This window comes from Panthera pardus, unplaced genomic scaffold, assembly GCF_024362965.1.
Source record: "Panthera pardus isolate Hobbes unplaced genomic scaffold, ASM2436296v1 HiC_scaffold_21, whole genome shotgun sequence".
Classification (NCBI taxonomy): Eukaryota; Metazoa; Chordata; class Mammalia; order Carnivora; family Felidae; genus Panthera; species Panthera pardus.
In genome coordinates this window covers 2,157,376-2,174,264 of record NW_026526777.1, presented here as the reverse complement: position 1 = coordinate 2,174,264, position 16,889 = coordinate 2,157,376, and the positions used below count along the sequence as shown (strand labels likewise).

Below are 16,889 nucleotides of genomic sequence, written 5' to 3'. Positions count from 1 at the left end.
AACTTTAAAAAAGTTGAAAAAAATGAAAGGACAACCCACAGAAAGGGAGAGATGTTTGCAAATCATTTGTCTTTTTTTTTTTAATGCGTATTTTTGATAGAAGCACCGGTGGGGGAGGGGCAGAGAGAAGGGGAGACACAGAATCTGAAGCAGGCTCCAGGCTCTGTGCTGACAGCAGAGAACCTGACACGGGGCTCCAACCCACAAACCACGATATCACGACCTGAGCCAAAGTCAGACGCTTCACCGGCAGCCACCCAGGCACCCCACAGATTGTGTTATCTTGTAAAGGACTTATTTCAAAAATAAAAAGACAACCCAATTACATGGGCAATTTTGGTGGCCATTTCTCTAAAAAAGATACACAATTAGTTAATAAGCACCTGAAAAGATGCTCAGCATCGTTAGTATTAGCATAATGCAAATGGATTTTTTTTAATCTTTTATTATTTATCCTCGAGAGAAAGACAGTGTGTGAGCTGAGCAGGGAAGGAGCAGAGAGAGACACACAGAACGCGAAGCGGGCTCCAGGCTCCAAGCCGTCAGCACAGAGCCCGACGCGGGGCTCGAACCCACGGACCACGAGATCATGACCTGAGCCCAAGAGGGACACTCCACCGACTGAGCCACCCAGGCGCCCCCGCAAATGAAATCTTAATGAGATGCCACTTCATCCCCAACTAGGATGGCTGAAGTAAAACAGCTAACAACAAGGGTTGCTGAGGATGGGGAGAAACTGATTGCTATAGGGCCCGGGTGGTTGGAAAACGGTGGAGCCACTTTGGAAAACAATTTGGCGTTTCCTCGAAATGTCAAACATACCAGCCAGCAACTCGCCCTCCTGAGCACGTACCCGAGAGAACTGGAAGCCGACGTGTCCGGGAAAGTCTGGGCACAAATGCTCACCAGCTGATGAGCGGATGAAGAGAGGGTGATATATACGAAGGGAGTACCGTTTGGCCGTCGAAGGGGATGAAGTCACGACACACGCTACCGCACAGAGGGCACTTGAGAACACGCAAGGTGAAAGACACGAAAGGTCGCGTATGTCTGACTCCATTTGTATGAGGGTCCAGGACAGGCCAATCCACAGGAACAGAAAGTCGATCCATGCGCCAGGGTCTGGCGAAAAGGGAGAACAGAGCGAGTGCTGGTGGGTGTGGGGTTTCTTTTAGGGGTGGTGAAAATGCTCCGTAATTAAGTAGTAAGGCTGAAATTCCTTTTTCTTTTTTTTTTTTTTTTTACATTTATTCATTTTTGAAAGACAGAGAGAGAGCATGAGCAGGGGAGGGGCAGAGAGAGGGAGACACAGAATCCGAAGCAGGATCCAGGCTCTGAGCTGTCAGCACAGAGCCTGACGCAGGGCTCGAACTCACGAACCGTGAGATCGTGACCTGAGCCAAAGTCGGACGCTCAACTGACTGAGCCACCCAGACGCCCCTAAAGGCTGCAATTCTGACCATGGTGAAACCGCTCGATTTCATATCTTCAAAGGGTACATTTTATGGTATGTGAGTTATATTTCAATAACGCTGTACTTTTTTTTTTTAATGTTTACTTATTTTTGAGAGAGAGAGAGAGAGAGAGCAGGAGTAGGGGAGGGGCAGAGAGAGAAGGAGACAGAGAATCCAAAGCAGGCTCTGAGCTGACAGCGCAAAGCCTGATGTGGGGCTCGAACCCCTCAACCGTGAGCCGGCCTGAGCTAACGTCACTGAACCAATGGAGGCACCCAGGCGCCCCCAAGCGGTTACTTTTTAAGGCTGTAATTGCACACGCCCAGCAGGGGATGCTTCCTGTGAACGCACCTGGATGGGGCAAGGATTGTGCGTGGGGGCAGAGCAGCCCCACGATGGGACATGGCACGGCCAACGGCGACGATGAGCACACACGAGCGGACTGGTGTGAAAAGCGGCCCGCCGTGTGTGCTGTTCCGGACGATGCCCGGGGACTCGGCGGCGGCCGCCTTCGGGGACTAGAATGGGGGGGGGGGGGGGAGTGTCTGTGCCGCTACTTTGATGAGCTTCCGTCACTCTCAGGAAGGGGAGAGCCAGCACACGCTGAGGACGAGCGTCCCTCGTTCCAGAGCGGCAGCTCCCCGCGGGCCCCACGAGCCGTTCCTTCTTGGCCCCCAGCCGCACGCGGAACCTGAGACCGAGCGCTCGGAAACTCACAGCCAGCTGGCAGGGGCCTAACCCCCGAATCTACAGAGAGAAGATGGAGCTTGTATTTCACAGGACTTCTTCGCTGCATTTTTCTAGTAACTAGCGTTTGTGGTATTTCACAAAAATGTCGGCCCGGCGGCGCCGGGCTGGCTCAGCCGGTGGAGGGGCGGCTCTTGGTCTCGGGGTTGTGAGTTTGAGCCCCACGTGGGTGTGGAGCCTGCTTAAATAAGAAAAATAAAAATAAATCAAAAAGTTAAAAAAAAAAATATATGGGCGCCTGAGGGGCTCAGTCGGTGGGGCCTCCGACTTCAGATCTAGAGGCTCAGGTCAGGATCTCACGGTTCCTGAGGTCGAGCCCCGCGTCGGGCTCTGTGCGGACAGCTCGGAGCCTGGAGAGCCTGCTTCGGATTCTGTGTCTCCCTCTCTCTCTGCCCCTCCCCTGCTCACGCTCTGTGTCTCTCTGTCTCGAAAAGAAATAAACATTTAAAAATAAATAAATAAAATGATTGTCGCTTTTTCCCAATTACATATTCACTGTAGAAAGTTTGGGAAATATTTACAAAGCAAAAAAGGGGCCATAACAATTCATGACACTGTCACAAAATGATAACCACTCGTAACATTTTGATGTCTTTTCTCCCAATCGTATTTGCAGTTAGAACCACGCCATGCATCTCATTTTATAACCTGCTTTTTCTATTTACATTGTAAACAGCCTCCCATATATTTTTTTTAATGTTTATTTTTGAGACAGAGAGAGAGACAGAGCGCAAGCAGGGGAGGGGCAGAGAGAGAGGGAGGCACAGAATCTGAAACAGGCTCCAGGCTCCGAGCTGTCTGCACAGAGCCTGACGCGGGGCTCGAACCCACGAACCGAGAGATCATGACCTGAGCCGAAGTCGGGCACTTAACCCACGGAGCCAGCCAGGTGCCCCCGCGCCTCCCACATTAACTGAGACAAACCAGGGGTGCCCGGCTGGTTCACTAGGTGGAGCGTGTGACTCTGTATCTCAGGGTCGTGCGTTCAAGCCCCACACTGGGTGCAGAGATTACTTAAAAAGAAACAACTATCTAGATGCTTTCTGTTCTGGCAGACGAACGCTGTGTTACAAACCCTTTGCCTGTCGGCGTCAGTCTCTCTGGGTCTCCTCCTTCGGGGAGCTGATCCCCCTCCCTCCACGCAGCCGTGGGGCTAACAGTCAGCGGAACTGCCTCCCACCAGGACGTTGGGCTCAGGACTCCAGAGCAGACACTCAGACTTCCTTCCCCTCGGCCGTGGGAACTTGAATTCTGAACTCTGAGGGCGGCACCCAGGAAGCGAAGCCGGATGGGGCTGAGTCACCCGCTGGCAGCACCCTGCAGAGACGGCCACCAGCTTCTGGCACCGGGGTCCCCGGCGGGGGGCGGGGGGTCAGACCGTCCCCTCTCCCGGGTCAAGTCGCTCCGCTCCAGACAAGCCTGGAAGCCTGTCGTCACCTCTTGCTTGACGTTCCTCTCTTGCTGCTAACCGAGACTGCTTTCCCGATTCGTCCTGGCACCTAGATCCGCGTGCCCGTGCGTATCTCCTTGGACTGTTTCTGCTTCGCAGGGTGTGCGCTTTATAAAGGATCTTCTTACCTGCGGCCAAGCGTCCAGAAAACCTGCACCAACTCACGGAAAGAGGGCACAGGAGGTGAGAGGAAGGGGTGCGCGCCGCGGTCAGCTGTCCAGAGTCCGGAAAGGAGCCCAGCCTGACTCCCGCGAATCGACAGAACCCGCCCTCGCCGGGTCTTGTGAAACCCGTCCACTGCCTTTCCGCCAGGGAGGCATAAGAGGACTCCTTTCTCTGCGGGGGACACACACGTCTAAGAAGGGCGGCTTGCCAGATGCACTGTGGGACCCTGGACTGGATCCTGGGACGGAAAAAAGGGCCGTTAACGGGAACACCGGTGACACCGAGCACTGGAGTTGAGTTGGTCAATACTGGTTTCTTCGTGTGGACAGACGGACCGCAGGAACGCGGGCGCTAACCTCGGGGAGACCGGGGAGCGCTGTCCGGGAACTCTCTGTCCTGCTTTTGCAACCTTTCTGTAAATGTGACGCCGCGCCCAAATTGAAAGTTGACTTAAAACGACAGTTTGCACCGATTTGTAGTCCTGCCGAAAGGGCACAGAAGTGCTAGTCTTACCGCAGCCTTGCCAGCGGCAAGCATGTTTAAGAAATTCAGTCCTTCAACAAATATTTAGTAAGTGCCTGAGACGGCGAGGCCACGTAGCACGCTACACTGCCACGCGCTCCGTGGCCTCGCGATCTCAGGCACTTGGGACGCACAGTAAACAAAGCCAACCTGAATCAGTGTCCTCACGGGGCGGACGGTGGCGGGGGGGGGCGGGGGGGGGACAGGTACTCCGGTATGTCCAAAGCAGTAAGTGCTTAGGAAAACGGAAAGAGCAGAACAAGGGACATCCCGGGTGACGCACGGGAATGGGGGGGGGCTGCAATTTGAAATAGCGTGATCAGGAGGGGCTTCCCCGCGGAAAAGACATCTCAGCACTGACAAGGAGGGAGAGGTAAGCCGTGGGGACGCCTGGAGGAAAGGTGGTGACACAGACCACGTGTGGCCTTCCAGGTGCCAAACAGGTTGGGGCAGAGGCCCCCCCTCCCCCCGCCTACTCTGCTTCGTCTCCCAGCCTGGTGCAGTTAGGTGGGGCCGTGCCACCGGCCCGGCCACGGAAACGGGAGTGGAAACGCAGCAAGTTACCTTCGGGCTCAGGAATAAAAGTCCCGCTTGTGATTCTCTAGCCTTCCTTTCCCTGGTGTGGGATCTGTGCTCCAGGGGGAGCAGCGACGACAGCCCTGGAGCCTCCATCAGCCTGGGACCCGCCTTGTGACCTGTGTCCTGAGCCCAGTCACCGGCCGATAGCACCCTACAGAGACAGCCACTGTCTGGCACTGAGACTTTTTTTTCTTTTCGTTTGTGTATTAATTAATCAACTAATTAATTAATAGTAATCTCTGTGCCCAGTAATCTCTGGCTCAAACCCACGACCCTGAGATTAAGAGTCGCACACTCCCGGGGCGCTCAGCAGGTTAAGCATCCGACTTCGGCTCCGGTCATGATCTCACGGTCTGTGAGTTCAAGCCCGGCGTCGGGCTGTGTGTGGACAGCTCGGAGCCCGGAGCCCGCTTCGGATTCTGTGTCTCCCTCTCTCTCTGCCCCTCCCCTGATCACATGGTCTCTCTCTCTCTCTCAAAAATATAACAAAAACATTAAAAAAAAAAAAAAAAAAGAGTCGCACAGTCCCCTGCCTGGGTCAGCCGGGTGCCCCCGGGCACTGAGGCTCTTGCTCTGGGATTCGGGCGCCTCTCACCGGAGCACAGCTTAGCTCATGGCCTGACACAGAAGGCCCAGCTTTTACTGCATTAACTGAGTCCACTGTTCGTTTGAAAAACACAAGCATCGCTGTTTACCTTTAATTTCCTTGATAATTACTGAACGTAAGAGACTGTATTTTCTGTCTTTAAAAAAAAAAATTTTTTTTTTTAATGTTTATTTATTTCTGAGACAGAGAGAGACAGAGCATGAGTCGGGGAGGGGCAGAGAGAGAGGGAGACACAGAATCCGAAGCAGGCTCCGGGCTCTGAGCCATCAGCCCAGAGCCCGACGCGGGGCTCGAACTCATGGACCGTGAGATCATGACCTGAGCCGAATTCGGACGCTCAACCGACTGAGCCACCCGGGCGCTCCAACGGACTGTATCTTCTAAGGTGGACAGGACAGAATCCCCGTGCCCGTGCTCTTGCTGTGACAGCAGCACGGCTGCCACGGAGAGGCGACATCGGTGCTCCCTCCCCTCGAATCTATATTCACCCTGAGAGCGAGGTTGTTGACTTCTACGGCAACGTCGTAAGAAATGTGGTGACTTCCGTCTGGTCCTGGGGGACATCCTCTTTTGGAAGCCTCCGGTCACGCGGTGAAGAAGCCGAGGTCTCGTGCAGAAGCGTCAGTGTCCAGGGACGTTGGCGGTGGACGCCCCAGCTGGCAACTGAGCGTGAGCGGAAGCCTCTGGGGGCCCTCCAGCCACCGGAGCGGCCCTGGGAGAGAGCCGCCCGGCTGAGCTCGGTCAGGCCCAGAACCATAATCATACCCATCACGCTGTTATTGTTGTTCTGAGCCACTACGTTTTAAGGCGGTTCGTTACATAGCAATACACGATCGCCAAGGGTGGAGAGGAATATCTTCACTCCTTTTATCTCATATGTACGGACACACGTTTAAAGATTTTTTAAAGTAGTCTGTGCCCCCGGCGTGGGGCTCGAACTCACAACCGGAGATCGAGAGTCGCTCGCTCCACCGCCAGCCAGGCGCCCCGATTTTTATCTAATACGTTGAAGTCTTTTTACATCCTGACACCATCTCCTCGACAGGACACGCTTTTCTCTTTCCACGTAAACGTGGGGAGCGGGACCCGGCCACGGAGGGACCTAGAGAGATGTCCCTCAAAGCTAACTCAGACCTGCTAACAAGATGTCCCGGGTACGGCTGCAGCAAGCAATAAATGTTAAAGGACTGAATCACACTGTTCTCGGGGGCAGGGGTAGAAACGGCGGATGTTAGTCAAAGGGCACAACCTTCCGGTCAGGAGAGGAGCCAGTGCTGAGCGTGTAACTCACAGCGTGGTGACTACAGTTAGCGACACGTGATAGTTGCTGAGAACAGGTCCTAAATGTCCTCCCCACGCACACCCGTGGGCACACGATGGTGGTGGAGTATTAACTAACCTTCTGTGGTGATCCTTTCTCAATAGGAATTCGCATCGAATTGCTACATCGCACACCTGAAATTGATATAATGTATTATATGTCAATGATATCTCAATAACGCTGAAAAATAATAATAACTCTGTCCGCATTTCTGCATCTTACTTAAAATGTAACCAACCTGGGGCTCCGGGGTGGCTCAGTCGGTTAAGTGTCCCACTTCAGCTCAGGTCACGATCTCGCAGTCAGTGAGTTCAAATCCCGCCTCGGGCTCTGCACTGACGGCTCGGAGCCTGGAGCTTGCTTCGGATTCTGTGTCTCCCTCTCTCTCTGCCCCTCCCCTGCTCACGCTCTGTCTCTCTGTCTCCCCAAAATAAATAAACATTTAAAAAATTAAAATAAAATATAATAAATAACAAACAAAACAAAATAAAATATAACCAACCTGAGGCTACTGGCCGGCTCGGTCGGAAGAGCCTCCAGCCCTTGATCTCGGGGTCGTGAGTTTGAGCCCCACATCGGGTGCGGAGATTACTAACAAAAATAAACTTAAAAAAATAAATAAAACATAACCAACCTAATGAAATGCGTTCATGAAATTCAGATGCCTGGTGCCACAGTCTCCAGAAACACCAATCTATCAAACCTGTTATGATGAAGGGCTTACAGCCAACTTTTACCTGGTGTCTCTCCCTTTTTTCTTCCCTTTCCATTCAACAAAATAACGTACATATCATCTCAAAGTAAAAAACTCGAGTAATGCATACGAAGGTAGACAGAAGACACCAGCACCCCACCCCCTCCACAGGTAAGCCTTGCTGATATTTTCGTACAGACCCTCTGGGGCCTTTTTTCTATATATTTGCATCCACGTGTGCAAACATACTGTGGCAGAGTGCGGTTTCCAGAAACGGGCAGGCCACTTCCTATCCCACCGCTCTTCCAAAACCTTGCCCTGTCCACCGGTGGAGGCTCTGTCCCCACCCGGGAGGGGCCCGTGACCGCCTCACTACCGTGGCCCAGAAGTGACACTAGGTCACTCCCAAGGCCAGGTCCTAAGAAGCAGGACCGACCCCCCCCCCCCCCCCCCCCCCCCCCGCCGCCGTGGCTCTCTGTGCTCAGACACGTCAATTCTGGAGCCCTGAGCCCCCCCTGGAAGGATTCTGAAGGCCCCGTGCTGGAAAGACCACAAGGACGGGCTAGACTGAGAAATCAGCAGAGCTTTTCTGGAGCCCGCCCGTCTCAGTGTTCCCAGCCCGAGTCCAGACACGTGAGGCCAAGAGGACGCCTTCACCCGCAACCCGGTCAGAACACGAGCCGCTGAGTGAAAACCACCCAGCTGAACCCAATCGATCCCGGAAACCGTAAGTCACTGTAACGACAGTTGCCATTCAGCGGGTCCGGCTCGGCTCCTCGCCCCGTGCGGCCGTGCGGCCTTCCTTCCGCGGCAGAGACATTCCACAACGCAGCACGGCGGGGAAGGGGGGTTGCTTTGGTCTGGGGAGGGGGCTTCAAAGGAAGGCCTACTTGGGGGCCCGCTGTGCCAAACGAACGAAGGAAGCCGCTGGGCCCTGCGTGGAGCTCCGGGAGGGCCCTTGACGAGCCCCGAGCCTTCGAGGCCACCCTTAAAGACCCCTGCCCTGTGCACAGAGTCCAAGCCCCGGGCACAGCAGTGATGCTCCGTCTTTCCTCTTTCCCTGCGAGTCCACTACCCTATAACGGTACATCTGCTTCAGGCGCACGACGGAAGGACCGGGTGTCTGCACGTGCCGTGGCATGACCACCGCGACTGCCCAGCGAACGCCCGTTACCGCACAGTCGCTAACTGTTCTTCTTGTGGCGAGAAGTGTTTCTCAGTCTCAGACACACGCTCCACTCACCTGTGCACTCGTGAGATGCGAGCAGCGACTGGCGGGTGAGCGGAGGGCTTTGTTTCCGGGTGGTTCCCGCACCTGCCAGCTGGCGTCCACAGGCCTGAGCGGTCGGCCGGTCGGTCCGGGGGCTGGAGAAGCCCGGCCCGCTCTGATTTCTTCTCTGACCTTCCCAACCTGTGGCTCAGGCCTGCAGCTGCGAGGGTCTGGCTTCCCCCGTTTCCCTGGAGCCTCCTCTCCCCTCCAGTCTTAGCACATCTTTCTCCAAAACGCCTCCCAGACCAGGCGAGGCCGCCTGTGGGTTCGGGGCACAGCGGCTGATCCCCATGCTGCACACAGGAAGTCACGGATGACTGGGCTGGGGAGTCTATTGTCATCCTTTCTAGAACTTCCATTCTCTTGTCTCCACTTTATTTATTTATTTATTTATTTATTTATTTATTTATTTTAAATGATTTGCCCAAAGTCATATGGGCTTTCTTTTTTTTTTTTTTTTAAGTTTATTTATTTTTGAGACAGAGAGAGACAGAGCATGAACGGGGGAGGGGCAGAGAGAGAGGGAGACACAGAATCAGAAGCAGGCTCCAGGCTCTGAGCCATCAACCCAGAGCCCGATGCGGGGCTCGAACTCACGGACCGCGAGATCGTGACCTGAGCTGAAGTCGGATGCCTAACCCACTGAGCCACCCAGGCGCCCCTCTTGTCTCCACTTTAAATATCTGTCTTGGGGGGCGCCTGGGTGGCCCAATTGGTTAAGCATCCGACTTCAGCTCAGGTCATGATCTTGTGGTGCATGAGTTCGAGCCCCACGTCAGGCTCTCTGCTGACAGTGTGGAGCCTGCTTGGGATTCTCTCTCTCCCTCTCTCTCTGCCCCTTCCCTGCTCTCTCACTCTCTCTCAAAATAAATAAACTTAAAAAAAATCTGTCTTAAAGGTGAGAAACAGGAATGGACATTGTGTCCCCTCTGTCACCTGTGGTCATTACTCACCCCTCCAGCAGAGGACAGCTTTCGGGCCCTTTCTTGATAACTCTTGCTTCATACGTCGCTTCCCTGCTGCCCCCGCCACGAGAGGGGGAGACATCTCAGAGACCTTCCACAAACCTCTGCGAGGCTCCCCCAAAATACTGTTGTCACTCGGCCACCAGGTTTGCGTGGGCCTTTCAATGTGCCCTTGGTCACCCGCGATCTCCTCCTGCAGGGAAAGGAAGGAGAGGAGAATTATTGCAAGGCACCACACATAGCCCTATCTAATCTCTGCAGTTTTCCAGGAGTGTCACCTTCACGCTGAGGAAAGTGAAGCTCAGAGAGGGTCAGTGGCGTGCCTAAGGCCACACAGCTAGAAACGGCCGAGCTGGAACTCAATCTCCGGTCTGCCCGACCCAGCCTTCTGCACTGGCTTTCTCTAAACCTGAGCGATTCCGAGGTCCCCGTGTGACCACGCAGGATTTCTGAGTGCCCGCTGCTTCTTTATTAGTTGATGGGGGTACTGCCTAACTGTGCTCTGAGGTCTCCCCTCCCTCTGGGGTCCTGGGCCCCTCCAGTGTCCCTGTGACCACGTAGTCAGGGCAACAGGGAAAGCGTTTTCTCCCTTGATCATTTACGGGGCAACAGACAGGCCTGGCTTGGAATCCCAGAGCCATTTCCTGCTGTGTGACCATGAACATGGCTCCTCAACCTCTCTGAGCTTCTGTTTGGTCATCTGTACAAGGGGGATGAGGATTCAGACATCCGTGGGCTTGTGGTGCCATGCTGAGAACATACGCCTCATGCCTTCCGGGGTGCCCCCGTGAGGCGGGCATGAAAACAAAATGAGCCTGTACCCTTTTATTCCCAGGTTTTTCTCTTTCTCGTGGGTCAGCAACCAGGAGGCCCCTGTGTCCTCCCAGCAACACGGCCCTCGGGGGTCAGTCCGGAGCACGTGCAATGGCGGGGTGGAGGGGGTCTCGCGACTTGGCAGCACTTATGCAGAGGGGGCGAAGCACAGGCGGTCCCCCGCGGGGTTTGGGGACCATCCCGGGAGAGACCGCAGGTGCGGGGGGAGAGTCCACCGGGCCCACCTCTCGCCGCTTCCCCAGGACCCCGGCACAGGTGCACAGCGAATGCTCGCCCCATGAAGGTGCGCTTTCTGGATGGGAGCTGAGTCCGTGGGGAGCCACCAGCCACGCGCGGGGGGCGGTCGTGTGTCCACACTGCGGATGGCCTGAGCGGCTTCCTTAGCCTGGCAGGGATGCAGGTGTGTGGGCCACAGGGCTCCCTTCGGTGGTTACCTCTGTCAGTCTCCAGCCCGCCCCCAAATATGCTGAAAATGATAGATTAGAAACGATGAAATACGGTGGACCACACGGGCCTTGAGGGCACTTGGACTTCAGGCGGCCTCTCCTGTGCAGCCTGTCTCACCCAAGCTGCCCCCCTCCAGCCGCAGCGTCTCCACAGGGCCGCTACCTTCAACAGACAGGCAAGCCCTCCCCCCTCCCCTAACCAGCGAGAGAGGCTTACACTGGCTTTCGGCCCCTACCCCCAGCCCGGGCCCCGCCTGCCCTCAGAGAGAGTCCCACGGGGGCCATGTGCAGCGGCAGCCCCCCGGAGAGGGGCCACACGCGCACACATTCATTAACACACTTACTGGGTGACAAGGGCGTCCCTCCTCTGCCGCTGTCAGGAGGACGATGGCAGAGGGAGCCTTGAGCTTTGTCCACCCACCCAGGCCTTCCGCGGTCTCCCCACCTCCCTGGCGCCCGCGATCCTTGCCGGGGGGGGCCCCCTCCCATGCCCTCCAGGTACACAGCCTCTGGTTGCTTAGCAACGGCCAGCCTCTTCCCCTACCTCAGCACCTTCCCCTGCAGCTCCAGTAGAGCCGAGGCAGGGGTGGGGGCAGGTTGGACTTCACAGGAACCGCTGCCAGGGAATGTGTGGGAACAAGCCCCCAGACAGGCCGAGGGTAAAGCCCAGGGCCCTCTTTAACACTTGGGTCCCACATGGTCTCTTGGAAAGTCCTGCCGGGCCCCGCCGCCCCCGCCCCCAGCTTCTGGCAGGCTGCCGCCTCCCCTCCCACACTGGACCTCCCGCCGCCCCCCCCCCCCCAACTTGTGTCCTGGGTCTCCGGGTCTGTCCCTGTGGTCCCTTCCTCTCTTGGGGCTCAAAGCCCTAGTCCTCTTGTCCATCTTGTAAGTCTGCCTCCAACTGCATCTGTCCCAAGGGCAGGCCCGGCCTCTCCTTCGGCCCCTCCTGCTCAGACGGAGGGAGGCCCACTCCTAACACCGCCCCCCCCCCCCCCCCCCCCGCACTACGCTCCCCAAGTTGCCATAGCAACTGTGGCCACACCCTTTGTTATCACCTCTCTAGGAAAGGCCTAAGGGGGGAGGGGGGATCCCAGAACAGACCCCCAGGGGTACCCTGCTTTCCGCACCTCCCACCGCCACCTGCCACCTGGGCTTCAGTTTCAATGGAAACTGACATTGAACTTCTGGGCGACCAGAAGAGGATTAGGCCCAGAAAAACAAAGTCCCTGCGGCTTTCCCTCTGTCCCTTCAGCTACAATATCAGAGTCCCCAAGAGAAGCCCCTGAAGAAGCTCAGCACCTGTGACAGGAACCTGCCCCACCCAGAAAAGCGTCCCCCTGCCCCCCCACCGACAGAGTGCCCTCCAAGGGCCCACTGTCCACCTGACTTGACCTCTTTACCTGCACTTCCTGCCACCCCACCCCCTCAGTCCTGGATGCTTGGGTCTGATAATAGGATCTGTGGGATAAGAACCGGGGCTAGGAAGCCGTGAGCGCACGCTTCCAGAGTGCGGGCTGGAGCCCGGCTCCCCGGCAGGACGGGCTGCCACAGAGCCGGAGATGCAGGGAGGGAGGCCTGGCCTCTGCCTTCTAGCAGAGGAAGCAGGCAAACAGCAGATGGAACTTTCAGGCAGGAGACCGGACCAAGTGACCTCACCCAAACCATGTGGCCCTGTTGGTAATGCAGCCTGGCGAGCCTCCCAGCTCTCCTGGGTCCCCAAGTAGGAGAGCTTTTTATAGTTCACTCCCCAACTTGGGTTTGAATAATTAAACAAGATGGACAGAAATAGCAGCTGGACAGCCAAGTTGGGTTATTTTGGGGTTTTCTGGAACACAGAATGCTCCTGGACAGCACCCTACCCCGGCAGAGGGTGGAGCCGGCACCCAGGCAGCGGGGAGAGTCCTGTGGGGACCCATCCGTGCCCCTCGCGGTTCCTGAGCTGACAGGGTTGCTCTCTCCCAGAGGAGGGTCACCCCACTTCCTCCTGGTCTTCAGGGAAGGAGAGGGCTCTCAGAGCTCCTCCCCTGGCAAGAAGTTCCTTCTGTTGTCTGAACGCCCTTCTACTTCAGAGATGGTGACAGATATTGAAAATCAGATCGATAAGCAGCTACGAGCCAGGCCGAACCAGGATGAGGTGGCTCTTGCTCCTGTGGCCAGCGAGCTGGAATCAGGTGGTAGGAGGCCTTGTGCCCCCCTCACCCCCCACTATAACGGCAGGGAAGCTGTAGAAGGAATGAAGGTTGGGGGTGGGGGATGGGAGGCAGAGCCGGGCACAGGACAGACAGGGCTCCGGAGAAGGAGAGGCCAAAGATGGACCCGTGTCTGGGCTAAGAGACTCTGAAGGGGCAAGAAACTCCCCTCGTCCAGCTCCATTTAGTGTCCTCTGCCCCTGGCAGCCCAGCCTGGGGGTCCCGGGTCAGGGTTCTAAGCAGCAGAGCTGGGGTGGGGAGGCCCCCTCAACTCTCCACTGCAGACCCATCATTTCTGGCTTGTTTGCATAATACTTTTGGTTCAACCACAGTGATGAGGGCCTCACCCCAACCTCTGCCACAGAGCTGAAAAGCTGGGGCACAGAGGGGGGGCATTTGTAATGTTTTCTCCCTTTGGGTAACAGCTTCAGGGGTGGGTTTGGAGGTCAGATTTCAGGAAATACTGAAATCACTCATTCACTCATGTTTATTCACTCAGCAAACATTTTTAAATCACCAACCCTAAACCCTGCATGGTGTGGGTTCTGGGAATAAATTAGTGGGCACGGTCCTCGCTCTCAATAAGCACACAGTTTAGTGGGGGAGGGAAGCATCCTAAAACGCACTCCCCACCATCACTGAGCGGCTTACAATGAAACAGATACCATGCAAGAGGGGCGGCCTCCTTCAATCCCGCTGACAAGTATGTGGTCCAAGCAGCGTTAGCCCCATTTCACACTTAGCAGAGGTAAGATGAACACACTTGTTCCAAAGTCCCTCAGCTAGTAAACAGTATAAAGGGGATTCGAACCCCCGTGCCTACATCACTCCAAGATCTGAGCGCTTCAGCACTGCCTCGTGGTCGCTAATGCAAGGAAGGAAGACGCAGGTTCGTTGAATGCTGTGGGCGGTCCGTCCTTAGCAGCTGGGACGCGCTAGCCCGCCGGTGGGGCATTCAGGGAGAGCCTCCTGAAGGAGGCGACTTTGCACTGGATCCCATTGGTTCTACAAATACCGAATACCTGCCTACCAGGAGCTTTGCTCTCCGTGCTGGAGATGCCGGGGAGAACGAGTTCCTTGCGTTGCGGACATGCGGGGCAGGGATGAAGGAAGGACTGACATTATAACTGGGCGAGTCTTAAGTGCCAGCCTCCTCTACCCTCAGAGCTGTTCTCCTCCAGCGCTGCTCTCCCGGGCGCAAACCCCAACCTTCTGGGGAGTCTAGAGGAAACGCCTGGCCCTCCTACTCTGGGAAGGAGCACAACTCCTACCTGTCCTTCCTAACGTCTATCCTGCATGTCCTCTCGCTCCAATAGATTTCCCCACCTCTCATTTCATGCCTCCTTTCCAAGGCCAAACTCACAGCTGCGACCCTGCCGTCCGAAGGCGGCTGGCCCTTTAAGGCCACCTTCTTCCCCCCACGTGCCGTCTGGTTGGGCTGGCGACGCTGACGCACGCGTGACGTCAATGGCAGCTGGCGGAGTCTGGGCACGAGGAGCGAAGTTGGGATGGGGGCGGGGGGCGAGAGCGAGAAGGCAGTTCATTTGCATTTAAAGGGGCCACTCCCGAATTGGTGAGCAGGGCTTTAAAGAAATGTGTATCTGGCAAACTTTCTGTCCTGGGCTACGAGGCAAGAAAAAGGCGTGGTACCGCTGAAGTCGAAGGTGACTTGAGTTTGCCATGTCAATTATGTCCTTCCGCAGAAAGGGAGAAATAGTCCGTCGGTGCCCGGGCTAGAAGCACGTGACCTGGAGGGGGCGGGCTGGGGGGGGAGGGAAGGAGGGAGGAGCTGGGGAGGCGAATGTCAGGCTTCGTTTCAGCTGCCCCCACCCCCACATCCTGCCCACCCTCTTGCAGCTGCCACCACATCCTGCCCAGCCCGGGGCAGGGAACGCTTGTAGGGGGGGCACGGACCGAGGACCCGGCTTTGGCACCCCTTTCCTGCCCCCTTCAGATCCAGGGTGGGGCCTCTGCCCTTTGCCCCGGGCCTGGCCCCAGACAGGGCACCCTGGCACTGAGCTTGGGGCACAGCTTTGCCAGCACAGCCTGGGACAACTCTCTGCTTAACTCCTCCCCCCCCCCTCCCGCCCCCCTTTCTGGCCTAGAGCTGGACTTGTCTGGGCCCCAGATCAGAGCCCCATCCCTGGGCCAGCACAGAGTAATCAATGGACAAATAGAGGAGATATCCATTAAAGTTTTTGTAATCTTAACTGAGATACACGGCTACGTACACAGATATGCACAGATTCATGTAACAGACATTGGCTGAATGCGTTCCACTCCAGGCCCTGCAAAACCAAAGCTTATTTAACTGCTGCCCTCAAGATCAGGACCTGGTGCAGAAGAGTAAATTGGAAACCAAAAATGTCAGTCCAGCCCGATGTGTACTGGCGAGGTAGCCACGTGGCTTACAGAGCACTCTACACAAGCAGATGATACACAGGCCCTGGCGGAGAATGTGCGCACAGGAGGGCCCCCAGGCCCCCGCTGATGGCCCCTGCCCCCACAAACAAGGTGGAAGGTGTGGGGAGAGATTGAAAAATGGGGAGGAAGAATGATCAGCCCAGTAGAAGGGATGAAATGGAGGGAGGTGGGGGGCGGGGATCCTCCAAATGGCAGTGAGGAAGGAGAAAGGGGTCAAACCAAGCAGCCAGAAGAAGGCTGGAACAGCAGCAGTGGCTTCCTAGGGTTCTGGAACAACAGGCAAGAAGGGAAGCAGCCCTTGGGGGTGGGAAGACCTTTCCCAATTACGATGGCGGTTGTGAATAAAGGGTGTCCCTTTGTTGTAGAAACTGCGAGGGCCACGCTGTACAGAGGAGTCACACACTTTATAGGCCTTTGGTGGGCACTTGTCTGCCTCCTCGGGGGTTTTATAGCAACTTTGGGCTGTAAGATGACTTTTCTCTACAAAAGATGGGTTGGGAGCCAGAGGGGGAGAAGGAAGAATGAAAACCCAGGCCCCTGAGGCTGCCAGGGTATTCTTCCCCCTAAAGGATCCTGGGATGGGTAGTGCAGGGGCTAGAAGGCAAAGATGCGGTGAGTCAGTTTCAGGAAGTCTTTATTATAATCTAACTCCCAGCAACATTTCTCCCTAGATCCTTTCTTAGTCTTTCTCGGAAATGAAGACCTTGTATTTGTTACTGTTCTTTTCCATGAATTTCTCCCAATAAATATATGTAAATTCTACCCCGCTTGTAACGTCAGTCTCTGCGACTCTCTCCTACTCTGTTCTCTAGCGAATTATCACTCAGCATCGCAGGGTTCGGGACACTCCATCTCCGTCACTGAACTGTTCCCTCGCTCCTTTCTCTCTCCAGCTCCTGGCCCTTTAACACCCTCCCAGGTGACTCACCTTCCTTCCTCATTCCTTTGTTAAGGACCCAACATTCCAAGGCAGGAGGACTAGCCAGCCAATCACAGCCCTGGCAAGCCGGCCTCCGGCTTGAGATTGGCTGGAGCTGTGGTTGGCGGGAGGCTCACCGCGCAGATCTATCAGAGGTTGGGGAGGGGGTTTCTGGGAATCAGCGGTCAGGGAGAATTTGTTCTGGGGGCTGCTTATGTTCTTGGAGAAAATCCTTCAAGTAGAGCTGGGGCCATAGGGGTCTCTGGCTTGGAGAGACTCCAAACTGGAGGCAGGCTGAGAACC

At 55.9% G+C, this 16,889-nt stretch overlaps 1 long non-coding RNA gene across 2 annotated transcripts; it reads right to left on the bottom strand.

Annotated features, from left to right (window-relative positions):
* Nucleotides 1-6,928: 6,928 nt before the first annotated feature.
* On the bottom strand, nucleotides 6,929-14,689 carry LOC109256377 (uncharacterized). Of its 2 annotated transcripts, XR_008424512.1 has the most exons (4): nucleotides 14,515-14,689; nucleotides 9,763-9,967; nucleotides 7,348-7,436; nucleotides 6,929-7,262 (listed from the first exon to the last, which is right to left on the bottom strand). It is a non-coding gene; the product is annotated as an uncharacterized LOC109256377 (long non-coding RNA). The 2 variants fall into 2 exon arrangements; XR_002075627.2 differs by having other exon boundaries at nucleotides 6,929-7,436; nucleotides 14,515-14,683.
* Between the last annotated feature and the right edge of the window lie 2,200 nt (nucleotides 14,690-16,889).